The sequence below is a fragment of the Malus sylvestris genome, chromosome 13, assembly GCF_916048215.2.
Source record: "Malus sylvestris chromosome 13, drMalSylv7.2, whole genome shotgun sequence".
NCBI classification, from domain to species: domain Eukaryota; kingdom Viridiplantae; phylum Streptophyta; class Magnoliopsida; order Rosales; family Rosaceae; genus Malus; species Malus sylvestris.
The window spans coordinates 33,389,088-33,402,825 of record NC_062272.1 but is presented as its reverse complement, the minus strand read 5'-3'; positions in this window follow the sequence as shown (position 1 = coordinate 33,402,825).

Genomic DNA, 13,738 nt, shown 5'->3' with positions numbered 1-13,738 from the left:
AACGGTCTCACACTCCTTGTTGAACTCGAAGGCTACTGCCTTTTGGATACGCATAGATCTATCGGCCAGTTAAATGATCACTCCATCATTTTTTAATTCTCCCAAGTTCATAGATGCATATATTGAATAAGGCATGACATTTATTGATGCACCTAGATCTAACATGGTAGATTCAAAGCGAGTATTTCCTATAACACAAGGAATTGTAAAACTGTCGGGATCTTTGCAATTAGGAGGTAATTTTCGTTGCAAGACAGCTGAGACATTCTCACTTACCCTTACCACTTCTTTGTTCGAAGCCCTCTTCCTTGTAGTGCACAGCTCCTTAAGAAACTTAGCATACTTGGGGACTTGTTTAATTGCATCTAGAAGTGGAATGTTGACTTGCACCTTTCTGAATGTGTCAAGGATGTCTTTGTCACTCTCACCTTCTTTGATTGCATAAACCTACGAGGAAAGGGTGCATTGGGTGGAATGGAATTAGAAGTCATGGAATTTGAACCCAACTTAACTTTGGTGGTCGAATTAGGGTGTGTAGGTGGTTGCGGCAAAGATTGCTCAATCCTTGGCTAGGCCAGGCCTTGTTCTTCTCCTCAGATTGCATCTTTTCGTCCTCCTTTTGATTGGATTTAGATGGGCTGGGATCAAATACAACTTTTTTTTCACTTCGCAAGGTGATGGCTTTGGCAGATTTGAAGCCTCCCTTTGGATTCACATCCATCGAACTAGGTAACTTACCTTGTTCTCTACTAAATTGCCCCATGAATTCAACCATTTGTCCCATTTGTCTCTTCAATTCAGTCACCTCTCGAGCTTGATTTTGCACTTCCTTGGCGTAATTATGCATATCTTTGGCTTGATTTTCCTGACCCTTCACCAACGTAGTTAGTAACTGAATAACTTGAGCATTACCAAAAGATGAACCTGAGTTATTTTGGGCAGGTTGTGTTTGGGGTTGTGCCGGTGCATACGGCCTTTGATAGAATCCCGGAGGTTGCTGTCTAAATGCACTTTGTTGTTGGGTTTGTTGGGGCTCCCTCCATTTGAAATTTGGATGATCTTTCCAGCTTGGATTGTATGTATTCGAGAACGGATCATTCCTTGGTTGGTTTTGACTCCCAAAACCCACGGCGTTGGCAGATTCCCACCCTCCGTTCTCGATCAATTAAGGGCATTTATCCGTAAGATGTCCATTCATTGAGCACACGCCACAAGCAGCTACACTTTGTTCTTTTGGTTTTTCAACCACCTGTGAAAGAAGAGTAGTAAGATTAGCCATTTGATTTTGAAGTTCGGAAATAGCACTTACCTCATTAACTTATTGTTGTCATGGGTTGTCTCTTTGACCAACGCCTTCATATTGTTGAGCATTCAATGCTCGGTTAGCAATTAAGGTCTTGGCAGCCATGGGTGTTTTATCCACCAAAGCTCCTCCCGCTGAGGCGTCTAGCATTTGGGGTTCAATTGGTAGAAACTCTTCATAGAAATATTGAAGAAAAAGCTCCTCCTTCATTTAGTGTTGTGCAAATAAAGCAACAAGGGTTTTAAAACACTCATAGGAAGTGGGAAAGGATTCACCTTGGTTTTGTTGAATGCCACTAATCCTTTTGCGTAGTAGAATGACTCGAGAAGTTGGGAAAAACTTATCCAAAAATGCTCGTTTCATACTCTCCCATGATGTGACAATTCTGGTGGCTAGTTCATACAACCAATCTTTAGCCTTTTCCAAGAGAGAAAAGGGAAAAGCCTTCATTTTCAGAATGCTCCCATCAAAATTCATAGGGGTCATGCTCGAACAAACAACCTCGAACTCCTTCAAATGTTTATTAGGATCTTCCATGGACAATCCATAGAACTTAGGAATATGGTGATATAACCTGGACTTTAATTCGAAGTCGTCGGTCTTGTTTTGGGCCGCCCTTGGATATTGAATGCATAAAGGCAGAGCACTATCCAATCCCAAAGCGGAAAGCTCCTTGATTGTTCGATTGCCTACTGCCATATCTTGGACTTCTTCAAAAGTCCTTGTTGTGGCCTCCTCTTGCTCTTCTACTTTGTCTTCTTCAAGATCTGGTGCAGGTTGAGGTGGTTGGGGTTCTTGTTGATTCCTTGCTCGTCTCAAAGTTCGTTCAAAATCATCGTCAAAGTCAAGGATGTGCTTATGAACAGGTTGAGAACTTCGAGTCATGAACCACTTAAAACAAGAAAACAAGTAAAGTCAGCAACTAGGAACAAAAACATATGAAAATAAACAAAAAGAAATAATAAGGGATTAGCAAAATTGCTAATCCCCAGCAACGACGCCAAAAACTTGATGCAAAAATTAACTTAACACATAAATTTAACCCTCTTTTGACAATTGTAGTATAAGTATAAGTAGGGATCGTTCTGGACCGGAGATTAGAAGGGCTTGCTAATAACCTCTAAACTGACTCAAAAACATAAAACTAAACTTAAAAACACTTAACAAGAATCACAAGACTCAAACCAAACTTAAAATACTCAAAACAGCTTAAAACAACCAAATAAACTTAAACTAGACACTAGGAATGACTTTGGATGAAAATTGACTTTTACTTGAATCAACACACTTAAAAACACAAACTAAAACAGATTTGCAACACTTTGAAACAAGAAACTAAAAGGGGGGTTTTGATTTGGATGAAGTTGAAACAAACAAACAAGTATGAAAAACTAGACAGATTGTAGAACAAATTTGAGAAATAAGATAATGGATGGGATAGCTAGAGGCTTTTTCTCCACACATGACATGTATGCAAACAACTCGATTTCCAGTTACTACTTCATTGAATTATGAAGGACAATGCCCCAAATTAACTGTGACATCACTAGTTAACCCTCAAATTTTCCTTGTTTTATTGGATTGGATGACATCATTCGACAACCCAAAACATTCTTCAAAAGTTCCCTACATGACATCATAATAGAGATACAATCAAAGATCATTACATTTAATGAAAATCATAAGCATTAACAAAGCACTTGCAACTATGACATCATGTCACTCATGCTAGAATTAAACTTAACGCGATCGTTTATAAGCGACCTCCACTACTTATGAATATAAGTTTGTAACAATTATGTGAAACTTTTCTTATATTCTAGCATCGGATTTATGCATGCCAATTAAGTGTCGACCCTTAATCAACAAATACAAATAAGTTATCAATCAAATAGTTAAGCCAATTGCATTCACGATTCAAGAGATCATAACTGGAATTTATCAAATCATATTACACACATAATCATGGCTTTGAAATCACCCCTAGCTAAGAGGGGTTTAGCCACTCATGTTCACAATAAAACGAAAGAAAATGAATTTAAACATTGGAAACAAAAGAAAGAAAACACCTAAACGCTCCAACGATCCAAGTTGGATAGCAAGCACGTCCAAGCACTTTCCTTCCCTTCCTTTGCTACGGCACAAGGTATTGGTGAGTGTTTGAAGGTTTGTTTATATGGAGGAATAGATGTGAAGATGAATGGATGTGTTTGGATGAAGGTTGTATTGAAATGGGGATGAATGATCAAGCCAAAACTAAACTCTATAGCTGCCATACACACTTCCTTTTATAGAGGAAATGCACGGCAATGGAGGGAAATTGGTGGTGTGTGTAATGATTCACGGGTGAAAATGAAGTAATGATGCAAAGCATGAGGGGTAAAATGGAGTGGTGTTGCAGCAATGAGTGCATGGAGCGGTGTTGAAATGATTCAAAGGTGAAAATGAAGTGATGATGCAAAGCATGGGGGGTAAAATGGAGTGGTGTTGCAGCTATGAATGCAAGTGGGGAACATGAATGATTGTGCACATGGTAGAGAAAGGAAAGGGAGGTGGAATGGTGCAGAAATGAGTCAAAGGTGCAGGTTGAGTCATGATGCACGGCATGGGATTCCAAAGGTGGTGGATGGTGCATCAATGAGTGCATGTAGTGGAGGTAAAAGTTGTATGAAATATGATGGGTGTAGGGGACAAGGAATGTGCAACAATTGAGTGTAATGATTCAATGTTTTGGTGCATAAAATCAGAAATAATGAAGGAGACAAGGATGGTGCACGGCAAGGAGGGATAATGAGTGTAATGGTGCATGAAATGAGTGCAAGAAATCTGGTGCATGAAGGTGACAAGGGTGATTATGCATGGCATGGGTGGAAAAGTGAGTAAGTGGTGAATCAATGAGTGCAAGGAGGTGAAAGGATATTGTGCACATGGTAGACAAAGGAAAGGAAGTGGAATAGTATAGCAAATGAGTGCAAGGAGGGAGCATGGATGAATGTGCACGGCATGGGTGGTAAAATGGAGTGATTTATGGCAAAAAATAAGAAAGGAATGGCTCCCTTGCATGGCAAGGAAGAGAAATGGTGAAGGATGGTACGGCTTGGACTTTTAGGGAAGGTTTAGGACTTGTAGAATATGTAATGAAATGTCCCAAAGTATTTAGGAACCCTTCGTGTGACTAAATCTTTGGTAATTTAGGATTAGGAAAGGTAATGACAAGATAAGGCAAGTTTAACTAATCTTTCCTCATTTTTAATGGTTTCCTTGTCTTCCTTGGTCCTCAATTTATTTTCTTCCTTTCCTTGGCACATTCCTAGCTTCTTTAGATCTTTAATTTTATCCAATCACTTTGCTGCATGCATGAGATATCCATTCCATGCCCAAAACTGCTTCAAAAGGCACCAAAATGCACTTCTTTGCCTCTTTAACCCTTTGTACTTACAACCACACAAAAATGGCTTGAAATACTAAATCAACTAAGAAATAACAACATAAATGCACAAGAACAAGCTAACTAAGTCGTATAAATATGCTCTTATCACTTCACACTGTCTTGATCAAGAGTGTATGAAGCTTTTGAGAATTGTGGTTGAACTCCTTTGATGAAGCTCTTGTTGGCACCATAAATTGGTTTTGCTTCACACTGTCTTGATCAAGAGTGTGTGAAGCTTTCTACGAGTTGTAGTGTTTGCATTGTTACAGATGAGAAATGTCTGAAGCAGATGCAAGACGGCTCAATAGCTTGATCTTCGTATGCCATGCACTGAAGTTATTGTTGGCTTGCAATAAGACTTTATTGGTGACTATAACTCTTGTTAGGCATAAATGCTCCCCTAGTTAAGTTGTTAAGCTTAAGGGTTTTTGATTATTTGTGAATGCTAGGAGTTCACATGTACAAGTTGTACCACTCGTCTTCTGATAGGTGGAATGAATGGTGAGTTGCTTTCATCACTTGGTTGGTGGTACAAAGGTGAGTTCCTTCATCACATTTCATCACCGGTTAGTGGCACGAGGATGAGTTCCTTCTTCACCTGGTTGGTGGCATGAATGGCAAGTTGCCAAATGATATTAGAGTACGGGTTGTACATTTCATCACCTGGTTGGTGGCATGAAGATGAGTTCCTTCTTCACCTGGTTGGTGGCATGAGTGGCAAGTTTCCAAATGATATTAGAATATGAGTTGTACATTTCATCACCTGGTTGGTGGCATGAAGGAGAGTACGGGTTGTACATTTCATCACCTGGTTGGTGGCATGATGATGAGTTCCTTCTTCACATTTCATCACCTAGTTGGTGAGAATAAGGGCAAGGTGTCGAGGAACATTGTAGCAAGTGTTGAATGACACAAAGTATATTAAACCCTTTCGAAACACAGTTGGCTTATGTATGAATGTGTTGGAATGTATGATTGAACGAATATACTGTGAAGCTGTTCGTTTATTTGTATAGTCTTGTTGACATAGACTTTGTTTCATGTTGGAAGCATTCATGTTGAAGTTTTGAACCCGAGTGTTTCATTGCTAGGAATGTAAGAGGATTAGGACCGAGTTTTCTAAATCACCTCTTTATTGCATTCATGCCAAATAGTCTTCGTTACATAGGATGCCGGCTGAAGCTTAACACTTGTACAATGTGAGTTTAATTGTAATAGTACTTCAAGTGATCAGCGTTCCAGGGATGGCCAAGGGTTTTGCCATCGGAGCTTCTAAGTTTGTAAGAGCCAGGGCGACTGATGCCAACAACTTCAAACGGTCCATCCCAATTTGGATTAAGTGTTCCTTCACTCAGGACTCTGTCCCAAAGTAATCTTTTCTTCAATACCCAATCCCTTACTTTGAAAGAACGAGGTTTGACCCTTAAGTCATAGTAGTTGGAGATGCGATCCTTGTAAGCGACATTCCTCAAGTGAGATTGGTTTCTGTGTTCCTCGACTAGATCTAAGTTGAGGGTAAGTTGTTTGTCATTTTCGCTTTACACGTAGTTCTGGACTCGGAAAGTTACTTGCTCAAGCGCAACTGGGACAACTGCCTCTATACCAAAGGCAAGTAAGAATGGGGTTTCTCCAGTTGATGTCCGATACGAAGTGCGGTATGACCAAAGAACTTGGGGTACAAATTCTGGCCAACAACCTTTAGCCTTATCCAAGCTGGTTTTCAAAGTTCGCTTGGTTATTTTATTGATGGCTTCAACTTGTCCATTAGACTGGGGATGAGCTGGGGAGGCAAAACATAAGTTGATGTTGAACTTAGAGCAAAACATCATAAACTTATTGTTATCGAACTGTCGCCCGTTGTCAGTGACTATCGCATTGGGAATGCCGAATCTGCAAAGGATGTTCTTCCATACGAAGTCTTCTATTTTTGCCTCAGTAATGGTTGCCAAGGGTTCTACTTCAACCCACTTTGTGAAGTAGTCAACTGCAACAATTGCATAGCGGACCTTACCCTTCCCTGCAGGCATTGGGCCGATCAAATCAAGTCCCCATTGGGTGAAGGGCCAAGGGCTGATCATAGGAGTGAGCGTCTCGGGAGGGGAGTGAGGAATAGTTGCGTAGCATTGACACTTATCACATGAGCGGGATATTCTAATAGCATCTTGGTGAAGTGTTGGCCAGTAATATCTTTGGCGAAAAGCCTTGTGTGCTAGGGATCGAGATCCAGCATGATCTCCGCAGACTCCTTCATGTATTTCCCGAATGACAGTTTCCACCGCTGCGGGCGTAAGGCATCTTAAGTATGGTAGGTTAAAACCCCGTTTGTAGAGTTGGTCATTAATGATCAAGTAATAATAGCCTTCTATCGAATCTGCTTAGCTTGGACTTTGTCATTTGGAAGGGTGCCATGAGCAAGGAATTTATAAATCGACGTAATCCAACTATCCCCTTGTTGTAAGTTACACACTTCCGCAGCCATAGTGCTTGGTGCTGCCAACAATTTGACCTGAATTTTTCTCCTAATCTTGTCTTCCACCGCTGAGGCGAGGTGAGCCAAAGCATCTGCATGACTGTTTGCCGCTCGAGGAATTTGGGTAATCTAGTAGTGGAAGTGCTGGAGCAACAATTGTGTATGTGCCAGATATGCTGCCAATGAGCTAACCTTAGCGTCAAAGTTGTTGGTGACCTGGTTAACCACCAATTGGGAGTCACTGAAGATATCAATTCATTTAACCCCAAGGTGTTTAGCCAAACATAAGCCTGCTATGAGGGCTTCATAATCGGCCTCATTGTTCGACGCATTGAATTTGAAACGAAGAGCATACTCCATAGCCTTTTTGTCAGGGGTCGTAAGGACTAGTCCTGTTCCACAACCCTATTGGTTGGACGAGCCATCAACATATAGACTCCATGCTAGGGTTATTGGTTCTATTTTCTAAGCTTCCGAGGGTAATGAAACCACTTCTTTAGGCGTAGAAACAATGTCAACATGATATGTGAAGTTGATGATGAAGTCTGCCACTGCTTGGCCCTTCTCAGTTGGCTTTGGTTGGTAGGAGATGTCAAACTCACCCAATGTTATCGCCCATTTGATCATTCACCCGGAAGTGTCAGGACTTTGGAGTATCTATTAAAAAGGATGATTGGTAAGCACGATGATGGAGTATGCTTGGAAGTAAGGGCGAAGTTTTCAAGCAGACATGACCAATGCTAGAGCCAATTTCTCAACGTTTGAGTATCGTGTCTCTGCATCTTGTAAGGCCTTGTTAGCGTAGTAGACAAGCCGTTCGACATTACCATCATTTCAAATGAGAACAGAACCTACTACTGAAGTTGATACCGACAGTAGATAATGAGAGTGTCACCAACCTCAGGTTTGGAGAGGAGATGGGCTTTACTCATGTAGTCTTTGAGGTTTTTGAATGCCTCAGCACATTCATCAGTCTATGTAATGTACTTCTTACTTCCCTTGAGTGCTTTGAAGAAAGGAGCACATATGTCTGTGGCCTTAAAGATGAACCTAGTTAAGGCTGCCACCTTGCCAGTAAGGCTTTAGATGTCTTTTGAAGTTACCGGTTCCTTCATGTCGAGGATTGCTTTGATCTTCTCAGGATTAGCCTCAATGCCTCGGTAGCTTATCATGAAGCCTAAGAATTTGCCAGAGCCTACACCGAAGGCACATTTGTTGGGGTTCAACCTCATTTAATACCTCTTCAGAATGGTGAAAGTTTCAGATAGGTTGGTGATGTGTTGGTCAGCATGTTTTCTCTTGACAAGCATATCATCAACGTAAACTTCCATACTCTTCCCAATCTGTTCGGCGAACATTGAATTGACCAGTCTCTGATAAGTTGCTCCGGCATTATTTAGGCCGAAGGGCATGACTTTATAGCAATATAGTCCCCTGCCAGTAGTGAAGGCTGTGTGTTCTTGGTTCAGAGGGTTCATGAGGATTAAGTTGTATCCTGAGAAAGCATCCATGAAGCTCAGAAGTTCACACCCTGCCGTAGAGTCTATAAGTCTGTCTATGAGAGGAAAAGGAAAGCTATCCTTCAGGCATCCTTTGTTTAGGTTGGTGTAATTGACACATATTCTCCATAAGAGCTTTTGGAGTAGGAGACTTTCCTTAGTCGGATTCTTCTTAACAAGGACAACATTTGTTACCCACGTTGGATAATTGACTTCGTGGACGAAGCTTATGCCTTTGAGTTTTTCAACTTCTGCCTTCATTGCCTCGTACCATTCAGCGTCATAAGATCTTCGCTTCTGTCTCACTGGCTTGGTCTTGGGGTCAATACTTAAGCGATGATAGATGATATCGGGAGAGATGCCTGGCATGTCCTCGTATGACCAGGCGAAGACCTTAGTGTTCTCTTGCAAAAATGAGATCAATGCTAACTGAATAGGTGGTGATAAGGTGGTGCCAATCTTCACCATACGATCCAAATAATCTTTTGAGATAAAGACCTTCTCCAACTCTTCAGCAAGTTGTGCTTGTTGGGTGAAAAAGTCATCTCGAGGATCGTCGGGTTGACTGTTGCCACCGTGAAGATCCAAGTTGGCTTCGTCTAGGCTGGTCTCTATAACTTGGTTATGTATAGAAAAGGTTTCCTTGGGCACAAGCAGGTGTTGTTGCTTGACCGAAGTGTTGTAACATGATCGTGCACTAAATTGATCTTCTCTGATGTAACCATTGCCATAGGGGGTTGGAAATTTCATCAACAACATATGTGTGGATACCATGGCCTTGAGATCATTGATGCCTGTGCGTCCGAAGATGACATTGTATGCCGTTGGGCAATCAACCACCAAGAAGTTAGTGGTAATGGTAGCTGTGTAAGGGCCTGTACCAATGGTGAAAGGTAAGTGTATGTTCCCCAAAGGTTGCACGATATCACCGGAGAAGCTTATCAGAGGGGAAATCGAGCGATCGAGCAAATGTTCAGCTACATTAAGTGCCCTAAAAGCTTCAGCAAACATGATATTGACCGAAGCCCCCGTGTCTACCAGGATTTGTCGTACTTCAAAGTTGGCTATGTGAGCTTCCACGATCAGTGGGTCGTTGTGAGGGTAGATGATACCTCTTTCTTCCTCAGGGTAGAAAAATATTGGATCCCAATTAGGCTTTTGATACTTGCCTCCCCTGATGTCTTCCACGTGAAACACTTGGTGGCCAGACTTTAAAGCTCGTTCACTATTTTTCATGGCCCTGTTGGAAGATTTAGACATGGGTGTGCCACCACTTATGGAATATATCACATTCACCTGGCGTTGGTTATGGTTACCCCTTGGAGGGTGAAGGAGGAATTGATCAAATTTTCCTTCACGTGCCAAAGCTTCAATATGATCACGAAGGGTGATACATTTCTCGCCGTCATGGCCGTTATGCTCGTGGTAGCAGTAAAACGTGCCCGTGTTCTTCGTGGGCTTGTAATCCAGGTGCCTCGGCTTTGGCTTCGGTATCAGGTGTGATATGTTAGGGTAAATGGCCACGTATGTGGCGTTCAAAAGTATGTATGCCTCATACCTCGAGGTAGAGGCTGTCCTGACACGTGCATGACCCACTGTGTTGACTGCCTAGGGTCGGGGATTATCATGGTGATACCCTTGGTTATCGCGGTAGTGTCCCTTACTCCTTTTACTAAAATGAGACTGGTGAAGATGGAAATTTTTCCTTTTGCCCTGAGATTGATATGTCTGTTGACTTGGCAAAGTATTAAGTAAGGCAAGGGAGGCACCGTTGCCGTTTGGAAGGTCGAGGTATTCTCATTTGGTTGGATCTGGCTTCCACTCCCTACTTGCTGATAAGGGGTGGCTGTGGGGGGGTTTCCCTTGATATGTCCTTGCCTTGGCGGAGGCATAGTTGTAAGCCTGTGCCATCACCTCAGAGTAAGTCTTCCAAGTGTTGGCATTAATCATGTACTTGAAGAAACAATCACGTAGGCCTGCCGTGAAGGCCTTGAGGGCGGTATTGTCATCTGCCTCCGCGCAGCGAGAATACTCATGGCTGAAACGACCGGCATACTCTTATAGTGACTCGTCCGGCTTCTGGTAAATAGTGTACAAGTCATCTACAGAATGCAAGCGATCAGTCTGGAAGATGTGTTAAAAGACAAACAGTTTCCTCAATTCCTCAAATGAGTCTACTGTCTCAGGTGGAAGATAGCAATACCAGTTTAGAGCTCCACCAGAGAGGGTGGAGGGGAAGAGAAGACATCGCTCTTCGTCGGTATGCATCTGATAGGCCATGGTGGACTCAAAGAGGTTAAGGTGTTCAATTGGGTCCTCCCTTCCAATATAGAGTTGTAAACCAAGCTTTTGTTTTATCTTTGCTTGAATGAGGGTGTCGAGGATCCTCCTTGTGAGAGGGCCAGGCCTGGGTTGGTTCCAGTCAGGTATCTCGGCCTAACGTTCGGCCTTCAACTTGTTTACTTCCTCAATGAGTTGTAAGACAATGGGGTCCTGAGTGGAGTCATGTACTACTGGGATTTTCTTTCGTAAATCTCCATCACATTTTGGAAGTAGGAAAGTTTGAGCAAGGGCGTGTGATTTTTCCTTGGACTCACCGTACTGACTTCTAAGGCGAGTCTGTCGAAATACCTCAGAGTCCCATGTACCTTCATGTTCCTCTGGGACCTGTCGTTCCTTTCCTAGATTGGCAGCTGGCCTGGGTCGTGGGAGGAGACCGAGTCTTTCAGAAACCCTTAGGTCATTGATCTTCGAGCATATGTGGAGGGGATTCTCTCGACATTGCTTTAGGAAGTCTCGGCAGTCACGATAAACGGCTTTCGATCCTTCTAACCCTTATGCAAGGAGGTGTCTTCCTCCACTTCTCCTACTTCAGGTCGAAGCAGCTGGGTTGAGAGAAGTCTCATGTTGATCAATGTTTTGATGATTAGCTCGCTCCTCATCTGAGATACCCATGTCGAAGGAAGGTGACCCTCCGTGTTGGGGGCACCCAGATGATGGTTGATGTCCATAGGGGTAACGAGCTCGCGTGTTTGAGTACGTCTAGTTTCATGGAGCGTCTCAAAGAGCTTCTCATACTACTCCTGGAGGACCTCATTCTTCATTGCTATCTTGTTGTTCTGAGCTTCTAGCTCATCAACTTTAGCTTGAAGAGCAACCCTCTTTCCTTCCTTCTTTTGTTTCTTCGCACTAGGTACAAGAGGGGTGTCATTCTGTGTGTTGTGGCTTCCTTCGCTCCCCATGTTAGAGAATGATGTCTGGTCAAAAGAGAGTGTACGAATGGTGGAAACCAACTTGACAAAGCTGAAGAGAGTGGGAATAAGTGTCGTTCTCACAAACGGCGCCAAATGTTGATGCACAAAATCAGTGAGGACTTTGGTACAACAGAAAGTGTTAAGTTTGTGACCTTCACTATATTACTCCGGTCATTAGTATGGATAAATATACAAATGGATAGAGATAGAGAAGCAAACACAAGATGTACGTGGTTCATCCAAATTGGCTACGTCCACAGAGTAAAGGAGTTCTCATTAATTATGAAGGGTTTACACAAGTACATAGGTTCAAGATCTCCTTTAGTGAGTACTAATGAATGATTTAGTACAAATGACATTAGGAAATATTGTGAGAGAATGATCTCTATTTATAGAAGAGAGTTTCTAGTTTCATTCTAACATTGACACGTGTCGTGTTATGATTGGCTTTTGATGTTGACACGTGTTGCGCTATGATTGGCTTCTGATGTCAACATGTGTCGTGCTGTGATTGGCCTCCTAGTTGGAGGGAAACTCTTTTGGGTCCTTGACAGTATAATGTTGACCGGTGATCGGTAGTTTCAGGATTGGTCAAGTATGGTACAAACATATTCCATTTTAACAGAAGTAGATTCTACAGGGTAAAGGTTTGGAAATATTATCCCTTATTCTTGAAGTTTTAGGTCTTAGGTGTCAAGGATCACGCTTTAGGCATGATGCACACCTTGGTAGGCCCTGATTCTACCATATGATGTAAAAACAAACTCTAAATTGGATTCTGCAGGCTCCAACCGAAGCTAAAGGGGTTTGTTCGGTAGGCCTCTGCTGATAAGCTCATATTTATATATATTTTACATAAAATTCACTTGTCTTTTCTTAGTTAGTTCCTTATATTTTTGAGCTATTTACTATGTTTTTGTGTTTTGTGTGATTTATCAAGCAAAGAAAAGAAAAGTAGCACAAGTGAGATATTAAGTAACAAATTCGTCAAAACTGCCTGTGCAGATTAGCTGACTTTTAAAGCATGTTACGAACAGCTCATAATGAATGAGAGAATGAGCCTTATATACTTGGAAAGCTACGGATGTCTATTTTCTGGAGCAATTTACGGATTGTTAATATCATTTTTCGAGAAGAAGTTATGAGCATTGTAACACTGAAAGGTTCAGAAAAGGGCTAAGCAGATTTGGCTAATAAAATGAGAAAGTAAAGGCACTTGTTTTATGTTTTGCTTTGTCATCAACACTCAGCAGCAAATGGGGTTATGATTGCACTCATTTGGCTTTGGAGCAAGTGGAAATGCACAGCTAGAAAGAGAAGGCATGGCACATGCAAAAGAGAAACATGGACAGCTACACACATGCAAACTGCACAGGTTGGAGAGCATACACACACTCTACATGGACAGCACACACACAACAAGAAAGGCACGGCATGGAGGGCTTGGCATGGGCAGAAAATGGGTGGATTGTTGGCTGAAATAATGAAGAACATGTGTGTGCAAATGCAAAGGAAAAACACACACACATGGGCAAAGGAAACACACACACATGGGCAAAGGAAACACACACACATGGGCAGAAAATGGGTTGATTTGTGGCTGAAATGATGAAGATCATGTGTGTAAATGTAAAGGAGAAACATGGCAGAAAATGTGTTTGTTTTGTGGCTGAAATGATGGAGGTCATGTGTGTGCAAATGTAAAGGGAAACATGGACATCACACACCCATACAAACTGCACATGCAAGGAATTGAAGTGGTCCTCTCCTTAGCCTATAAAT